At 42.5% G+C, this 20396-nt stretch overlaps 1 long non-coding RNA gene across 1 annotated transcript; it reads right to left on the minus strand.

Annotated features, from left to right (window-relative positions):
- Nucleotides 1–10760: 10760 nt before the first annotated feature.
- On the minus strand, nt 10761–13395 carry LOC147464123 (uncharacterized). Its single transcript, XR_015185599.1, has 2 exons — nt 11953–13395; nt 10761–11481 (listed from the first exon to the last, which is right to left on the minus strand). It is a non-coding gene; the product is annotated as an uncharacterized LOC147464123 (long non-coding RNA).
- Between the last annotated feature and the right edge of the window lie 7001 nt (nt 13396–20396).

Below are 20396 nucleotides of genomic sequence, written 5' to 3' on the forward strand. Positions count from 1 at the left end.
TGCTTTTGGTAGGTATAAACGTAAAGCCCCGCCAAATTCAAACCTCAATGTTACTTTGGAGTGGCACCATTCTAATCCACCATCATCTAGAGTAGCATTTGTTTGTACACTTTAGATATGAAATTTATTCATTGTTGCCTCATTTTATGAGAGAATGAGAGAGAGAGAGAGAGAGAGAGAGAGAGAGAGAGAGAGAGAGAGAGGAAGTCAGTGTAAGGTTAAGAAGAGCTTGCCCACCAACAGAGTGTCTCTAGCTTCATAAGAATACCTAGGAGGGGTATATGTACAGCTTGTTCCAGGGGAAAGGAAGAACACCCTAGAATTTGGAGTATTGGATGAGAGTCCAGGTAAGAACTTGGATGTATTGGATGAGAGTCTAGGTGAGAACTTGGGAGGGAGAGAGAGAGAGAGAGAGAGAGAGAGAGAGAGAGAGAGAGAGAGAGAGAGAGATACCCTACATCCAAAGCCTAGCAATCCATGAGCGTGTTGAATTTAGCCACCCTTGGCCACCTTCTATCAAGCCACCAATGGTCCCACTCGGACAGCTTTTAGCCTAGGCTTGCCGATTTGACTCCAACGGCCTCAAAGATCTAAAGCTAGGCTACCTCTCTCTCTCTCTCTCTCTCTCTCTCTCTCTCTCTCTCTCTCTCTCTCTCTCTCTGTGCCCCGATTTCTTCTCAGAATGTTGTTAAACTATGGAAAACATAGAGGGGCAACATCTAATAGCGAGGACAAGTTGGTATATTGCAGCCGCATGCGAACCCAAGACACCACTGGAGACAAAAGCTAAGTAGTATGGGCAGCCATCACTGATGCACAAAGAGACGGCAAGACGATGTGTGCAACAACTATGAAATAAAGAAGAGAAAGCCCACACCTCTCTCTCTCTCTCTCTCTCTCTCTCTCTCTCTCTCTCTCTCCCCCCGCCAAGTTCTTCTTAGAATCTTGCTAAACCACTTCGCCCTTGGCTATCGATGTTTATACAAGTCATCATTGGGCTACAAAGGGTATCATAGTATGGAGAGTTTTAGTCCACAATCACTAGAATATGGATAGTTGATCAACAAAATACTACATAGTGTGGACCGTGTTTGTAGGATTCATTGAGATTTCAGCAATGGATATGTTGATTTGTGCATTCCGTCTTACTTAAACTTCATTTTAAATGGCTTCTATATGGGAGTGCTTAAGATGAGTTCTCAAAGATGTTCAATCGATGTATGATGGATTCGAGGATGTTGTGTCTGCTTGACTCCATGGCTCGCGTTGAGCATGGACGACTATGTAATTTTTTGGTTTTGTTAATATACTTACCCACATATTGTGGGTTTTGCAAAAAAAAAAAAAAGGATGAGTTCTCAAAGAGACTCTGATGTTTAATCAAGTCCAAAATGCTATTAGATATGGTAGGGAAACACAAGCTCCTTGAGCTTTAATTGGATTAGTTAGCTCGATTTTTTATTTGCTCAAAAAATCTCGCTCGCTCTTTGAAATTCCTCCCACTGGGCATGCCCAAAATGAGAGCATTTGTACGAGGAAAACTATGCATGCACAGGCGAGCCCTCTGCCATGTATGGCAAAATCTCAAAGGTTGCTGCCACAATCACCTCCTCCTTGACCAACACATGAGGCAGGGATGAGAGATTCAAAGTCTGTCCAGTCCTCTCTTTTCAAATTGGAGGGAAAGGGTTCGGCATCTCACCCCCTCCTTCGGCAGGTACAATTGACACACCAACTTCTTGGTAACAGCTTAGATTCCCTCTATGCTTGGTGAGAAGAAAAGCAAAAGCATGCAGCTTTGTCTTGGGGCTTGTCCTATGAAGAAGCGGGGCCCGACTCTGTAGAAGACTCTATGAGGGCAACCTTGCACACAGTGATTGGAATAAAAAATTCATGTGCTGGCCTTGTGCTCAATTTTGAGTTGGAGTATATGAGGGTTTTTTTTGGTTGGGGTCCATGTTCGCTCTTTGTTATGTGTAATGGGTTGATTTTTTTATTTTTGTGTTGTATTGTTGTCGCTTTCTTCTCTAAAAGCTTGTAGAAACTTTATGAGTTTTCTTCAAGGCAAGCTTTAAATCTAACAATTGACACACCAGTTTCTTGGTAACAGCTTAGATCCCTCTATGCTAGGTGAGAAGAAAAGCAAAAGCATGCAGCTTTGTCCTGGGGCTTGTCCTATGAAAAAGCGGGGCCTGACTCTGTAGAAGACTCTATGAGGGCAACCTTCCACATAGTGATTGGAATAAAAAATTCATGTGCTGGCCTTGTGGTCAATTTTGAGTTGGAGTATATGAGGGTTTTTTTTTGTTGGCAGCCATGGTCACTCTTTGTTATGTGTAATGGGTTGATTTTTTTTTTTTTTTTTTTTTTGTGTTGTATTGTTGTCACTTTCTTCTCTAAAAGCTTGTAAAAACTTTGAGTTTTCTTCAAGGCAAGCTTTAAATCTAGCCACCATTTTGCAAATGATTTAGCGAGTTAAAAGTAAGATTTTTATTTGAAGCATTCTAGATTTTATCATGTGACCAATCTATCTATCAATTGTAGGCAGGGCTCGTGATTTTATCACTTTTTTTTCTCTTGTTTCCTAATGAAAAAGGAGAGGTTGTTTCAAAAAAATATCTATTTTTTGATTGGTTGGAAGAGAGAGAAAACCTTGCATCACTCACTTGAGAGACAAGCCTGTATAGGCCATGATGAAAATAGATTCACATCAACTCTAAATCATGAAAAGGAGTGTATGTGTGCACGATTTAAAAATCGTGAAAGCTACAATGATGGAAAGATCCTATTTTTCTGAGTCAAACTATAAGCAATAAGGACACGTCTCTCTCTCTCTCTCTCTCTCTCTCTCTCTCTCTAACGCTGTAAGTTTGTAACATGTGTCTTTCTTGCTCTTTGTTTCGCAAATGAAGGGACTTGTAGTTTATTTTATGTGTGTCCCAATCTCCATGACCTATGGCACCATGCGAGGTTGAGGTGAGTCTCGTCAAATAAGGACCACTACAATCTCTCTGTATTTTAATCAATGATCAACCCCTGTTTTCTCGCTGAAGAGAAGGAGTTTTGCCTTTGTCCCTGGTGTGGCAAGCCTATCCGTTGTGAGCTGACCAAGTGACATGTGTTTCGTATCAGGCCGATGTATCTTTGGTCGAAGTAAATCTGTTCTCCATGAGGAGAATGGCTAGTTGCTGTGCACTGTGTAGGGATATACTCAAATACACTTGATAATCTCCATGAGTGATATTGAAACTTTAAGCTTTGGAATTCCAATTGTTCAAAAATTATGTGACCCCAAAATTTTGTTCTTTTGAGTCATTTTGTAAATAGCTTCCTTATTTCTACTTATTCTTATCCTCTTTGCTTGATGATTGAATACTTCAATGAAAAAGTGATTTTCTTTTGCTTGTACTCTCTGACATGGGCTAAATGTTTGACTCGATGTCAACCAAGAGGAGCTTTGTGCAAAGAATCAGGAAATTGAACAGCTCTCCTCTTTGGTAGAGGCCTCTGCAAAAATGTGAGTTCTTAAATATAATTTGCTTTGCTATCTTTTCTAGTAGTAGATTATAGGCTTTTTATTACATCTTGGACTTTGCTAAAGCGAATCAATTTCCAAAAAATGAAATTCAAATGAATTCTGTGATTAATTTTCTTACAATGTTATTGCAATGGTTTAGTACTGACTGTAAATGAAAGAAAACAATGATAGAAATTCTTCAATGGATAAGAAAATGGTATTTTTAATTTTTCTTTTGAAGGCATGGAAATCAGTTTTCTTGCCAGATGATAGACGAGTTGAAATTGTGTAATTTGTTTGATTTTATAAATCCAGAAATAACGTTTCGTCTCTCTCTCTCTCTCTCTTATAAGATATAACTATTATTTGTTGGGGAGGTAGCTTGCCGGATTAGATTTTTTTGAGCAGCTTGAATTTTTAACATATGAAAAGAGACTTTGAAAGGGAAAAAGAGTTTTTCCTTACGATGATCTTACAATGTGGTCTCACTTTTGAAATTACTATCACTATTCATTTATGAAAATGGAGACAATGATTTTTGTTGAATGCAGGCTTCGTGATTTTATCACTTGTTTTTTTTAACTTGGTAAGCCAAAGGCTCTTATTCTTCTATCTGATCACACAAGCCACCACGTGGCATCGCTTCAATGGCCAAAAAAGAGGCCTTGAAAAGCTTAATGAAAAGCTGCACCAAGTAACAAGGAAACAAGCGAGGCCTGCCAAAAGTTTTACTTAATTACTCCAAAGTGCATACAAAGTTCCACAAGAAATAAACCAATAACACATGTCTATGTAAAAGCCTTCTTTAAGGCTATGGGAAGAAAGAAAAAACATTTAAGGTGGACTAGGTAGTCCATCAAGTGTGGCAATACTACTCACTAAAATTTAAAATTGGAAGTATCACAATCACCATGTTTTCCAAGAGTCACTATGGGGTCTCCTCACATTTTGATATTACACAAGGACATGATCTAGAGATCTCCTTCACAGTCGGGGGTTAGGGGACGTGCAGTCTGCACCGTGCATCTCCATGACATTCCTGCGCAGAAATCAATGTTGCAACTGTCAGATTGACACCATGTCAACATGTGGGATCCAAAGGTTGCTCCTCCAATCAGGTGCTCCTAGATCAACAGCCAGAATGGGCTTAAGGTGACGACACCTCAACAGTTGTCATGCTGTGTCGTTGGTGCGCACTGCATCTCCTACATATTTTGGCATCAGATGGCCCTCCTCCCCCCAACTGTGAAGGCTGAGAATGGCCTTGCAGTGGCCATTCTTGAAATAATGTGCTCCCACCATGGCTCCCGGCCTCCGCCGGTCGCCATGGGGTCGCCCATTATTTCAAGGAATGGCCATTGCAGGGCCATTCCCTACACCTTCCACTCATATCTTGATTATTAAATAAGGTGTGAAGAACCAGAAATAACCTCTAGATGCATATGGCAAAAAATAAAATGAAGGAATTTACTTCCTAGAAATAAGTATGGATGTAGTGATGATACTGGTTAGAGCATCAAACAAAATGCACAAGGGTTCCCTTCGCTTTCATTTATGACTTGGCCCTAATCTCCAAATTTTTTGGGAATTATAAATATTGATTTCGTGACCCCAAAGCATATTGAGCATATAGGTTCACTAGTTTCACCAACGCATCGTGGGGCGATACCCCTTTAAACCACCAATGTTTTGGCGAGATGATCTTTAGCATTTTAAAGAGGCGAAACAAACATAAACTTCAGTATGAAATGAGCTATATAGAAGCTTGAGCAATTGTTACACCATAAAATTGGAGACAACGTGTTCTACTGTGACGAGAGCGATGCAAAAACGTACATTCAACTGTCCATCACCTTTCTACTCAAACAAAATGCCCTTAGAAAGATAGGAGTTGGTGCAAAAACACTAACTATAGAGATATGAAGCCCAAGTCCTTAGAGATCTTCTTCAAGGACTGGAAATAGGCTTTGCTTTGCCACCTAAGAGTCCACGACAATCCTTACACCAAAAGCAAGCTGCACTAATAGTCTCTACCTTGGTGTTGAAGCATGAGGGCCATCACCACATATGCGGAGAACCCTAGCAACCAGGGTCCACAGGTGTGCACCATTTCACTCACATGATGGCCTTAGTACACATGTCAAAGTAGTACTACCAACATAACACAAGCAATGTAGGAGCATTATAAACATCACAAAGGAGAGCAAAACCATTCAAGAGTCACGATGTTCCTTGCGAACCTGTGGTTGATGCTGAGATCTCCCTCCAAAGCTTGATGTAGAGATCCTCAATTTGCAGACCTCATTTTGCATGAGCCCATGACAGCATTGGTAGCCATGCTTAGTTATATAGCACTCCCAAAACCTAAGCCATACCCCCACGTCAATGCACCCCCTCCCACCTTACCTGCCCTGATTGGACTATGAGAAAGAGGGAATCACACTGCTATATGTCCCGCAACCTCAACACATGGACCAAAGCCACACTTTTCTAGTCATCTAGCATTCCTAAACCCTAAGCCATACTCCTTTAAATGCATTTCCCCTCTAATCTTACCTGTCCTAGCTGAACTGAGTGAGAGAGAGAGAGAGTGAAGGAGGAGGATTTTAACGTCGTAGGAAATTATCCCAAGAGACCTTAAAGATCTATCCGAAGGAAGAGAGAGAGAGAGAGAGAGAGAGAGAGAGAGAGAGAGAGAGAGCACTTCTATATGTCCCAGAGCCTCTCTACCAGGTGAAGGCTTTTAGTCTTGTTATCCAACTTCTTGCTCAGCCTCTGAACTTTACTCATTTGCTTAAGTTCATCACATTGCTGAACTACAAAAGCATGAACAACAACAACCAAGCTCTTTGATAGCTTCAGATGCAACCTACATGGAGGTTCTCTTTATTGGGAAGATCATCAACATCCCCAATGTGCAAGAGGCTGAGATGGACCAAGCCATCGAGGGCCACAATTTAGTCACGTTGAGAGCACATAAGATTGCAAAAACAATCATGCCAACTGTTGAGCTCCATTGTTATGGCATGGTAATGTTACTACGAGGTGGCCTCTTGAGTAACCCACATTGACTCCAAGCTGCAGCACCACTTCTGGAATACATGGCACTCCTGCATTGTCCTCCACATGTACATTAGCCCAATAAGACATATCACACAGTGCACTCCTTGCCATGTTAGTACTATATGAGTGAAATTGAATGCCAGAATAGACAAAATGGAAGACATCCATCCATCACTAAGAAAACCAAATACAAAATTTTGCTATTTATCATCTATAATCTACAACCCAATGGTACTCATCACAACACCTGTATAATTAGTGCAGAAAAATGGGGCCTATAAACAATTGCAATGATGTTATTACAACCAAAATACATGGATTTGATAGGTTCTCTAGAACAATCACAGCCTCTTTACACTTCTCTCGTAAAGGCCCCTACTCCATAGGAAGACATATCCACCACAATAAAGGGGTCATGCCTTTAAGGGACCTTTTTTGCATGCAATCATTTTTTTTGTTGAGCTCTATATTGCCCTACTATTGCCGGGGCAATTTTAGATTCGACAATAACCTGGTGGGTCCTCTCGTAGTCACAACTTGTACTCTCTTGGATTTTAGTTCCTCCCACTTTGTGGAAGATTTTCCTATAGTTTGATTGTAGAATACGCTAACACTGCTCTTCAAAGAGTTAATTAGAAACTCCTCTATCCTCTCACAGCTGCAGCTCACACTCTTTGGGACTTTTCAAAGGATTTTCCTGTCATTTGATTACAGAAATGATGCTCTTCGACAAGCTAAATAGAAACTGCACTAACCAGTTGCACCCCTTGTCAAAGCAAGAATTGTGTATCTAGAACGAGAAAGCATTTCTTCCGAGAATCAAGATGCCTGAGGTTTTACAATTGGTTAAGGGACATAGCTTACATTGTGAGAAGGCGTGCACACTGCTATCGGGTGTCTTCAAGGGACAAATGTTTATCAGCAGCAATCAAAACATTGTGTAACTGAAAATTTATATGCTCAGGGGATGCTTGAAGGCATGGTTGTACGTTATACTTGGTCTGATGAACCCTCTAGTTTGCCTTTCAAGAGTGAGGCCATGGCTGCTGATAAGCTCAGATTCCACCATCCTAGATAAAGATATCATCGAAGGAGGCATGAGGGGTCTTGCTCCAGTTCCATCTCCGCGGGCTGAACATGGCAGATGCACATTCAAGGAATAAGATGCACTCTTGGCATCCGCAACCTCAAATAGAAAATGGCCCTTCCTTGTCTCCAACACTTTGGAGATTGCAGTACCACAAATTGAAGCATGTAGAAAATGGTTGTCAAGCTCTTCACCATGTCCAAAAGGTCCCTCTCCTACTGCCATGTGAGTGCGCGGATGCGGTGCGCGTGCACAGAGAGTACGAAGGCCCAGAGAGGGAGAGGGAGAGAGAGAGCATGACACAGGATGTGGGATGGAGCTCTCAAATCTCACTGTGTGAGCACCATGTGAGAATGTGAGTGAAGAATAAGGAGATAAATGTGGGCAGTCGAACACTTCCCGGTGGACACGGGCAAAGCACGGTGAGGCACACCGCCTTTACCTAGCATTCTCCCACTAAAGGCTGTGTGCCGATAAGTGGCGAGAAGACTAGCCTACTACTAGTATATACAAGAGGTGAGAGAAAACGACTCTCAACCTATGCCCATTGGCTCACTCCAAACATGCTCTAGTGTAGATGCAACATGCATACCACTAGGGCTAGAGCTACGATGACACTCATGATGCAGGTATCGAGTGACGACCTGCATGGCTCCCCAATGTACAATACCAGTGTCAGTCATCGCATGACTGACAACTCCCACTGCAAATGCACCAACCGCATAAGCAAGATCAGGTCTCGAAACCAAAAGGTCAGACATGAGAGACCCGAAAGCCGATGAAACGTACACTATGTGTGCCAACCTATCCCTATTAGCAACCTCAGTGCCATATGCATCCTCATTAGGAACCGCCTGACTATGCATCACCATGTCAGCGTCATCTGGCAAAGGCATGTCTGCTGAGAATGACTGCAAAACCGAAAAATCAACACCATCGCAATCATACACAGCTGTCTGAAGGACACTGTCACCCTCAAACGTATTAGACGCATCATAGAACAATGCATCGATCTTTGGCTCAATCGATGTCACCTCAACTGATGACTGACAAAGTTGTGCATCCCCAAAGATACCATTGTCTACGTGAACATCACCACAAGACAAATGCACAACATGCTCTCCATGCAGCACATCCGCAAAAGAGACATGCCTCGTCTCTCACTCCAAACATGGCTGTAAATACACAGAGATTATACCGTCTGGTGTGTCAAAAATATGCAAAGGGTATATCAGAACATTCGTAGCACCTCTGGCTATCACCAATGATCCCCTACGCATCTGAAATGACCGCTCTCCAAGCAGTACACAATGTCTACTGACGCACTGAAATGAGACTTTGACCGAGTCCTGGTACATAACGTACATCTCGTAGCGTAAGCAATGCACCGCTAGGTAAAGACATACATACATCTCCAACACCCTCTATGTCATATACTGAACCATCAGTAAACTGCGCACAACCAAGTCTCCCACTAGAGAAAGGGCAAAACAAATCACAGCGTGGCGTCACATGAAAAACTGCATGCTCATCTAGTAGAAAACGCGTAGACAATGTGCTATCCCAAGACACAAAGAAGTCTGAAGGCAAGCTAAACTCAAAAGTGACATGCCCGTCACATGCATACTCTTTAGCATTTGTCCTCATAGTAGCACCATGCATCTGCCTCTGCCGCTGCCTCATACGTCTGAAGCAACGGCGCCTAATATACCCCTTGTGGCCACAATACCAACATGTCAGTCGTCGTGAACAAAAATCGCCTCTCATGGCCATGCAAAACAATGGTAAACAATGCTTGAGACACAAAACTCTCCCACCTGAGAGCAAACCATTATCTCAAGCAGACTAAGTGAGCAAACTATTAAGCTCACAAGCCTTTACAATAGACAAACAAATTTGACAAAATTTTGAAAGAGTCTCCCTTGTAACTAGAGCAAAAACTCAACAGTAAATTGCAAATGAAGACGACACAAATTCCCAAATGGCCAAATCCGAGAATGTAGTCATCCGGAATCACCTCACAAAGTTATACAAAGAGCAAGCATTCTCTAGTCGGAGTACCACTCAACGGAATATTGACAAAACTTGTCAACTTGTTTGCACAAACAAGCTTCAATGGATGCACATAAACAAGTTCTTAATTGCGAGTATCAACCATGCATCCAAAATACTTAGCCATGATGGCTCCACATTTCCACATTTGTTCCCACATAGAGTATACATCAACACAAAACCATGTGTCGAGAAACTGCATATGGATGTGCCTTAGTCTAAGAACCACATCCCAAATAAAAAATTGCAAGTTAAATAAGCACCCAATGGACTCCACAATGTGACGTACATATCCCCAGACGTAATCTACACAATGATTTGCACTATACATGCCCTTAACTGTCAAATCTTTTGTGTCTCACAAAAACGCAGGTTGCTGCAGAAAAAATGCAGAGATCAAAATTTCAAATTTTGATATCACCATTGCGTCCGGAACGGCAACAAACCTTGGAGTAGACCCCTAGATTATATAGATTTGAATTCGAGTGTACAAGATATACCAAAAAACACTATTTTCGGCTAAAAAGCGCAGAAAAACTTGCTGCTGTTGCAAAAACTTCAGAGGTCAAGATCAGCTCAAATGGACAGCACCATTGCGTTTGGAGCGTGCCAAAACCCCATATTACATCCTAACCTTGCATAAATCACATTCCGTTTGCAAAAGTTCTGCAAAAAAACGTTGTTTTTGGGACTCGAAAAATGATCTGCGGAAATGAAAATCTGCAGCCTTCCTGCAAGTATGGCTGCAAATAACCATACACACTTGCAATACTCTTTCCTCAAGCTTGGGAATGTCCCTCAAGCTTCCATGAACACAGATCTGGTGGTTGCTCTCCGATCTCAAGCTTCCACCGAGAATAAGCTCACCATAGCCAAAAGCTCACTTCTCTGTAGCACTCCATATATCGCGAAGCCAAAGCTCTAATACCAATTGTGAGTGCACAGATGCGGTGCACGTGTGCAGAGAGTGCGATGGCCCACAGAGAGAGAGAGAGAGAGAGAGAGAGAGAGAGAGAGAGAGAGAGAGCACGACACAGGATGTGGAGTGGAGCTCTTAAATCTCACTGTGTGAACACCATGTAAGAATGTGAGTGAGAGCTCCTTATTCTTTTTATGTATAAAAAATAATGAGATAAATGTGGACGGTTGGACACTTCCTGGCGAACAAGGGCAAAGCACGGTGAGGCACACCACCTTTACCTAACATGCCATTCATCACCATACGTGCGTCCAAGTTAAACACTACTTGTTCCCACACTGGCTTCCCCTATCAACTCTTTCCTTGACGTACCTGTCTCCATGTTGACTAAGGTAGGCAAACAAACTGTGGATACCTGGCTACCTGACAGCTGCTCAATTTTTGTGATTGCACAAGAATCTTGAATGTTTTCCTTGGCTATTGGGCTAGAAGTCTGGTCCTGTGGCGGGAATTGATCAGAAGGAGACACATGCAGCTGTTGAGAACATCGGTAATGGGATAGCTACTACTTGACGCACTGCTGGTGGAGGAAATGCTTGTTCCATATATCAAAAGTTCTCATCCCATGCTTTGACAGCTTCATGTTGATTTATGATGCCACTGCAAATCGAGTTCTCGGTTGCTCTTGTCCACCATGTTCATAAAATCTGAAAGTGTCTTTCTAAGATTTGCAAATGACTGCAAATGTCGTGACTAAAACCAAAACAATGTTGAACAATGTGCCAAGAACCTGCACTGTGAGGTTGGATTTTGCACCTAGGATACGAAATCCTCATATTCTCCCTGTGCATCCAAGAAATTTATCACTTGAAAAATGCCATAGGACCAAGCGCTCACCAAGAAACACTTAACCATATCAGATATAATGGAAAAGGTAATAATGTGTACTTTGATTTCATCCATGTCCTCTTTGAAGCCTATGGAAAAGGCATCATGGTCTCTCTCAAAGTCATCAACATGCTTTGTGAATGCATGAAATAACCAACATAGCACTTGTTTAAGAGTCTAAGATGTGTAGCGGTGGAGAAAAACCTCAAAGAACCATCTTGACTAATGAAATGAAAGAAAAGCATCCACATTGGAACTCAAGGCAGTTAATTATGCACAGGAAAGTAGCTCGGTCATAAACGATAAAGTGTGTAATGCACTAAGATTCACTTGCACAAAGCAGCAGGTGAAGGCAAAATCAATATCAAGCATAACGAAGCTTGGTAGAAAAAAAAACCACACCTAAATGGGCACAAAAAAACGCACCTCAAGAAACTTCTACATACGAGATGGTTTAGTTGTGATTCCCTTTAGGAGAGCGGAACATCCTTGCAGAGCAAAGCAAGCCAAGAAGTGGCAGCAAGCCTGGGAGGAGTGGGCTGCCTATGAGTGAGGAGGGGCCCGGTGGCGTTCAGCTCCTCTACTTTCCATCACGAGACCAAATCCCTGTTATTATGGAGTTATTATAAGACTTAGTAGACCTCGCATAATCATCCTCCTCATGGTAAAAGACCATCCTCAGAAAAGAGCTCTATGTTTGCGTCAGAAAAGAACTGCATCGCCATTTCTATTTGGTTTCTAACCATCATTCAGAGTTGTTTCTTTACCATGCATTCCGTGCCTCCACTTGCAGATCATGCGGGGAGCCGTATGACAGAACACTGTCACGGGCGGTTCTGAATCGACGGTCAGGCAGGGAACTCTCAACCCGATTGATCGACCATAAGGCTTTAGAAAAGTCATCGCCGTCGCTAAGAATTGCCTCCATCCTTTAAGATAGGCATCCCTAACCGGCTGATGTAGATAGAGGAATATCTCATGGTGTGGCTTTAAAGCTAAGCAGACAGGCCCGTTAAGGCATTAGAGAGAAAAATCATCGTCACTGTTCGCTTTCACAAGAGGTGGCTTTTAAAAGTGCCATGTCAGTGGCATTTTTAAAATTTATTGGGCAGCTGATTTAAAAATTGTGAGTAGCCATTACATCAAAGAGTAATCTTGGCCCCCATTGCGCCTGCAGCACCTCCATCGGACATCCACCTTCTGTTCATCGTGAGCTCATCCATAATTCCTCCCGCCCGTCTACAATCCCTCCTGTGCTTTCCTCATGCGCAGGCGCAGAGAGAGAGAGAGAGAGAGAGAGAGAGATGTGCCGAAGGCCCTCCTGTTGCTGGCCTGCTTTGAGCTCTCCTCCTCTCGTGATTCTAATTTTGAAAAATTGGGCTTTCGACAAACTTACACAGCGTTGATCAAAGCTGAGAGTATCGAGTTGAAGCAACGCCACCAAGTGCCATGGCCACAGCCTTAAGAGGGCAGCGGTCTCAAAGGAGAAAGTGCTTTTTGGCAAGAAGAGGGCACTCCCTTGGAGTATTACAATCACTCACTTCCTCGACTCTGATGTTCATGAAAAACAGCCCAAGCACACCCGTCAGATCTGTCGCTCTCGCCATGCCCCCTGATCGAATACACCATCTTCACTCCTTGTTGAGCTTAAAGATCGCCGATCGGGCAAAATCAAAAGCGGCTGAATCGCCTCAGCATACTTGGGACTAGCTCTAGCAACATCCTGGCTAGCATCCTCTGCAGAACGCTGCAGAGAGAGAGAGAGAGAGAGAGAGAGAGAGAGAGAGAGAGAGCCAAACGTCGTTGTGAGCGAGCCTGCTCTCCAGAAGACTCCAGTAGGAAAAGGTCGAGTGACGTGTGGGCTGGCAATCTTTCTGGCATCTTCAACATTTGTTCAGGATTCTCCCCCAGATTTTATTACTATCATTTATGAGCATTGCATATCTTGGTAATGATAAGGACATTGTATATTCTTGGCAGTAATGGTGGGCATAGAATACGCAACTGTCACAAAGCAAGAGTGCTATCTATTGCAGTTGGACTTGGACAAGGCCTATGACAGAATAACATGGACATATATAGAAGCCGACGTCATGGAAGCTCTGGGCTTTGGGCCGCGCCTATGTCGGCTGGTAAGTGTAATGGGGGTTGGAAGCTTGTCAAAGCTCCTATTTAACGATAGAATTGTGGGTTCTTTTGAGGTCAAAAGGTCTATTAAACAGGGATGCCCTCTGGCCCCCCTACTTTTCGCCATAGGATTACATCCTCTAATCACGACGCTTGAAGCTAGTGCTGAACGAGGGGAGGTGCAAGGTTGGTCTTACCTGGAAATAGCCAACTCCTGGCAAAACGATTTGCAAACGATTCTCTCCTCTTCTTGAAGACGTGTCCCCAGGTCATTAGAAAAGCTCTGGAGATTGTACAAATATTCTCAGTAGCTTCGGGGTCCCAGTGTAATATAGAGAAGTCAAGGATGATTTCCCTATCGGAAAATGACTCATTTGACCCTTCTGTCTGGTCGGGGGAGATTGTCACAAAAGGGGATATCTTTAGACATCTGGGAGCCCCCTTGGGGGTGGACGTAACTCACAAGCAAAGATTCAAGTGGGTGCTTGAAAAAATCAAAACAAAAATGAGTAGGTGGGAGTATGCTCTTCTCCCATTCTCAAGTCGGATGAAAGTGATGAATGCCTTCATGATTCCTTATATTGCCTTCACTAGTCCGCTTCTCAAGATGGCTAAGTGTCACTGGAAAGACTTCTTAAAACCAGTAAAAAGATTTTTATAGAAAAATAACACGAAATCTTCCAAGCCATGGCAATGGGCCAGTTGGGAATCAGTTGCTCGGCCGGGGAATCAAGGAGGCCTCGGAATTCTCAACCCTGTGGCCCATGCAGAAGCTTGTTGCGCCAAAGGAGGGGGTGGAGGTTCATGACAAACTGTTAGCCCCGGCGTGGTCTACTTTAAGACTGGGGGGCAGCTCAGGAGAATTGGTAAGAAAATGCAATAGAGCAACAGGAGTCTTAAGGTGGGGGGAAGAAGCCAGATACTTCAAGAACTCCATCCTACATTGGTCCCCCTGGCTCTCCAAAGTTGTAGATTCGCCACAAACTCCCTATTGGATTGAGACAGCCAGGAGGCTGAATAATAAGGGTCTAAACCGACTCGAGCACTTCTGGGATAGTGGCAACAAGAGTTGGAAAACCATTGACCTTATGGTTACCCAGTACCAACTTAATAGCTTGGAGGTCTTGCTTGTCCACAAAGTGATGAAAGAGCTTGACAATCTAGTGATGCCAATCAGTGATTCGAAGTTGGATTGGAATGCCTGGAAATGGCTCGGAAGCAGTCTCTTGTGGAAATCCCATACTAAAAGCATCTATCAGACAATGATGCAAAAGAAGAATTGGTCTAGCCCCCTTAACAAGATATGGAAAAAGTGATGGCAGGAGGAGAGGTGGGAGCATGTAATGGAGAACATATGGAAGCCAAAGGTTACGCAGTACATGAAGGTTTTCTTATGGAAGGTTATTTGGGGTGCTCTACCGATGGGGGTGAAGATTCAGGAGAGAGGGATAGGGTCAGATCGAAGCTTGGGGTGCAAGGTAGCTAGTAAGATCTGGCCCACCTATTCATGGACTGCCCAGCTATCAAAGGCCTCGCAGGGAAAGTATGCAGGTGGGTCCAGAGAACATGGAAAATTAGTTTTTTCAAGACTGACCTATTCCTTGGAAGTAAAAATTCAGGTAATCTTGCACTCCTCGTTAGCACTCAAATCGTCAGATACTTCTTCTTTTATAATGTATGGCAACCAAGGAACCGCCGTGTTTTTTAAAAAGGTTTTGAGGTGGCAAGCTTTGCAAAAATTATACAAGAAAGCGAAGTGCTAAAATGGGCACTCGGGCGCAAGCATCACTCGGAGGATTGGTCTAGGACTACTTGTGCCTTGTTGTCAGTAGATGGAATGCCTAGGATGGGGGCAAATCTTGGCCATTGGTAAATAAAAGATCTTAGAATGACAAGAGTATGGACCTTGTGTATCAAGGCATGTAATCATGATCCCTGGGTGTTGTCATGGCTTAACATGAGCATGACAAAACCTTGTAATTTTTTGGGCTGCTCAATATAATTCTCTCACAATTGTGAGTTTTGCTTTTTAAAAAAAAAAAGAGGATATTGCATATCTTGGTAAATGAGTATGTATCTTTTTCAACCAATTAATTTTTTTATTATCCTAAATAAATAACTTCTCCTTTTTCATTAGCAAAAAGGGAAAGCATCACTAAGGCCTCACCCCTTTGGGGTAGGCTAAAAAACGCCGTGCCGTCAATCGTAGGTTGACAATAGCAGTGTCGCAGGTTGGATGTGTGTATGTGAGAGAGAGAGAGGCTGCTCTCCTGCGTTTTTGTCTCTCCCTTTTTCTCTCAGTTTATCCCTCCCCGCGGCTGTAAAATGCGCGTTCCCCTTGCGCTCGAGATTCAAGTCGCAGAGTCTCCTGCAATATGGCGCTCCTGGCAGCACTGAAGCCGCTCGCTTGATTACTTGAGGATAACCATCAAGCTTTGGTGTGATCGATCCTCCTAAACTTTTCTGCCCTCATGTCCACTTTGATGTTTACTCGTTCCATTTCTTCTGCCTCTGCCGTCTGCATCACCAACAACAAGAAAAGGGGAGAATTTCGAGATGTTGCAAAGAGGGGGCCGTAGATTGCGTATAAAAAGAGTGCAACATGAGAGGGAGAAGAGACAGCTGCTTGCTCTTTTAGTAGAGTGTGTGAGGGGATTAGTGGCAGACAACTCAATGTCGAGGGAAAGGCATTGGGGAATATTGCCACTAGTGCAAGTCATGGTTCTATGAGCTGTTGTCTTCAATTGCACCCCTCGTCCAGCTATGTTGATAGCCTATCTGAAAATTTGATGAGGCAAGCAATTTGGAACGATCTGCAGACAAACACAAACATCTCTCATGACCAATTCAATGCAGAATATGGTGTCCTCGAGAGTTGGTTAATGTTAGCTCCAAGGAGATGGAACAACATTGCAGCGGAAGTCAAGTAGTAAATCATGCAGGTGACTACGCTGCCGATCAGGAGCAAAAGAATAGTCAAAGATCAGAAGCAGAAGCTGATTCTTTTTTCCACACAAAGAGATTTGATGTTGGAGAAGCTGACGAACACAGGCTGCGGAGTAATGGGATTTTTGGAGACAGGCATACCAATATGTCAGCACCTATTAGCCTCCAAACCAGTTCACTGCTGCCCATTCAACAACTGGGTGGGATAGCAGAAACTCTATAGACAATATGGCCAATATTGCGGAATGTAAAAAGAGATTCTCTTGCTAATAACCATGATTCAGTGGCGAATCCTATGAGCAAAGGTCCATGTACGCAGCAGCTATCAGATCAAGTTTAGATGGCTACAGATGACAGACATCAGTTTGGTATTGTAGCCAACACAAACGCTCATTTTCCCTTGAAGGAAAGCTACTCCAGGACGGGTAGTGATAATCTATTCACATCTTCTCAAAGATCTTTTGTGCAACGGGCGGTTGAGATAGAAACTCCATATAGCAACTATAATATGCCGAACACATCGATCGAGTGCAATTATCACCAACAACGAATGAGCAATGACTTAATATTCCATAGTGCAAGGCATATTGTTGTTAATATATTGCCATTTGAGTGCGGAAACAATTTCAATGTCAAGAGAATGGTACAGAGTTTATCTACTATCGAACGCATTTTGCAACCTCAAGATTCAGAAATTATTTTATTTAGTTACACACTCATTATCATACATGTTGGGTGCCAAGCGTCCTCTTCTGCAAATACATTCCTCACGATGTTGTATCTTATCTCAATTTTCTTGTAGAGATGAGTGAGCTTTATTTGCATCTCTTATTGGCTTAGCATATAAGATCCATTAATCGGCAAAAATTCGAGGGCTATCTGGACAGAGGGGTTGGCTGGGGTGTTGTGGATTGGAGGGCCGCCAGGGCTTGAGAAGGAGAGTTGGCCGCATGGGGTGGTGGCAGCGACACTGAACATATGGAATCTGGTTGTATGCAAAAAAGGGCTAGATTTCTCGTGGGATTCATGCATCCACCTAAATTGCATCATTAACAAAACTACTAGTACCACTGTCGTAAGCATTGACTTTTGCATCTTTTGGAGGGATCGCACCTTAAGAGACTTCAAGTTGCATGTTTTGACTAGAGATATTAGCTTCTAATGGATGGTTGTTGCGTCCCCTATACGTGGAAAGTGGTTATTGGAGGCCCAAAATTGATGAACCTTTTGAGTTGTTTTTTTCTCATTACTGCTCAAAGCACAAGACTCACTGAAGTTCAAAAGAAGACGCTCAATATAGAAAACAAATCTATTGCTCTTGAAAATGAGATCGTTGTCAAAGGCATCAATAGATCTTTTACAGTTGTTGGTGACGAGCTTGATTATACCATCTCTATGGCAAGAAGACATAATTGCTGTTCGAAGCATCTTACAATACACACACACACACACAGAAGGTAATACTGATCAGAGGACATAGAACACAAAGTTACATCTGTGTGTTTTGTGTATGGCAGGGAGGACATATATTCACAACACTACAAGATCCAATTGCACAAGCGCGAGTTCAGCTCGACAACACTGCAAGGTTCGCTATCTGCATCCAATTTTCCACGCGCATGCGTTTGCTTGGCGTAGCACATAAATGCTATGGGGCAGGGCACAGCTTCCGTTTCTTATAATTTTTTGGAGAGACCACAGTGCCAACTTTCCAGCATACTTTTACTTTTGTATGGCACCTCTGCATGACGTGCACTATACTTTGCACTTTCAGACTATGACGTTTCATTGCAAGACGATATGTTTAACTATTCACATTGCTTTTTTGTAGCTCGACTCAAAAATCGGCCTATAGATTGAACAATCGAAAAGCAGCAGTACAACATTGCAGGTCAGTAAAATACCTCATTTATTATTGCAGCTCATTCATGCTTTATCTATTCGCTTGTTTTAGATTTTTTTGCATTACTTCCTTTGCTTTGGTTTATCTGAATCTCGTTTTCAAGACTATACACTTGATGTCGATCAACATCTGCACATGTTAGTTACACATGCAACTCTTTACATGCGGGTGCTAGCCAATGCATGTGATGTATTACAATAGTGAATGCATGTGGTGTATCACAATAGTGAATTTTCCTTGTGCATCTTTACTTTAGCTCTAAATAATTGATACCATACCAGGTGTCAAAATAATTGATGTCATACTATATATGTTCTCGTTTCTCTCATACTAGGTGTGAGCATGAAGTTCTCAAGAGCTAGAAGAGTACATTTCAAGTATCAATAAGCTAGCCTGAACAAAACTGCAACCAAATTGAAACTAGCTTACCGTCCATATTCTAGGTCATGGTTTAAAATTACTGCATTGTATAAAGATTGGATCATGCAATCTGATCTTTGCTCACAATCTAGATATATGTCCCTCATGCACGGCGCATACCTCACATATATAGCAATAAACGAGGTCGGCAGACAAATGAAATAGACAATCCTACTGCCCTCACTTCTGTATTATTGTTGGATGCTTTTCCATTGGAGCGGGAACAACAAGACTTAGCAGCATAATCCATTACCAGTTCAAGATACCAACCATGAATCAACAGTAACCCCTCTCTATTCATGACATCGATGAGTGATATTTGGATAGGAAAGAGGCAGATATTATAATTACAAAGGAGCTATCCATGTTATCTCAGTTGTAACCATCCCTATAATCTTGAATAATTGATGCACTTAACTTTGTCCCCTCCCATAAACATTATGAAATTTTTCAAATGTATATATGCCTTTTGCACGGTGCCGCCATTGCCAAATTATTCATGCTTCTGTTTTCTCCAGTTTGCAATGTTAAATGTCAATTTTCATATGTCCTATTTTTTTCTATAGATGCTATATAGCAAGGCCCACCAAGCAAGACTAGTTAAAAACTTGGTAAGCCTAATGGGCTTTTGTAAATCCTTGAGTCCAAAATTGGCCACTTGGCATCATAGAGACAGATCATGCGATTGAACTGAATCACATGGCTTAAAAAAATACCACCTCGTGTTCAGAAGCACCTGGCTGGTAGCGATGAAAAGCAACATCACTGAAAACCTATCCCGTAGCGTAAAAAACACCTTTTACTGCTATTGTTGACAAGCAAGTTTGTTTATAAACGCGGTAAAACTAACAAACAAGTAAACAAAGCTATTGTCATCATCACTCCCCTCTGCAACCAACATTCTGTAGCTCGGCTTCTTAAGCATCTAGTAAGAGGTCTCTCTCTCTCTCTCTCTCTCTCTCTCTCTCTCTCGTACACATTCTCAACAGACTTAGATGGTGTAGCATGGGAAAGCTCTAGGTTGTTTTCAAGAATGCAAACGAAGTGTCTTGTCTATAGAGGAAGAACAATAGTCAATTCTGCTACACTTTGTCAGAACAACGCATGTTGGCTTTAATCTCTTGTGCTGACCTTTGGATGATCACAAGTACTTTTTAGTTTTAAACCATCCTCGCGCTACTGCTTCTCGGCCATAACATTACAAGCAAGCGATTTAGGTCTTGCCCCGTTGACCAGCTTCACACACCTCTTAAGAATATTTTGTTTTAAGTTTTGCATCATGATTAGTTCAATCAATGTCACACTAGGGCGGTCATCCCAGTCTTCTTTACTTGAGGCCAACCAAGCAAGCGATTTGGGCCCGGGTTCGCCTCACGATTAGTTAAGGTGGTAGCACCCTATGCCTTAACTAAAATTCGACATATTTCAGCTTGGTAATGGGTGTAGACTAGATGATAGGTAGATTGTGTTGACT

The sequence above is a fragment of the Adiantum capillus-veneris genome, chromosome 2, assembly GCF_014529385.1.
Source record: "Adiantum capillus-veneris isolate H3 chromosome 2, ASM1452938v2, whole genome shotgun sequence".
Lineage (NCBI taxonomy): Eukaryota > Viridiplantae > Streptophyta > Polypodiopsida > Polypodiales > Pteridaceae > Adiantum > Adiantum capillus-veneris.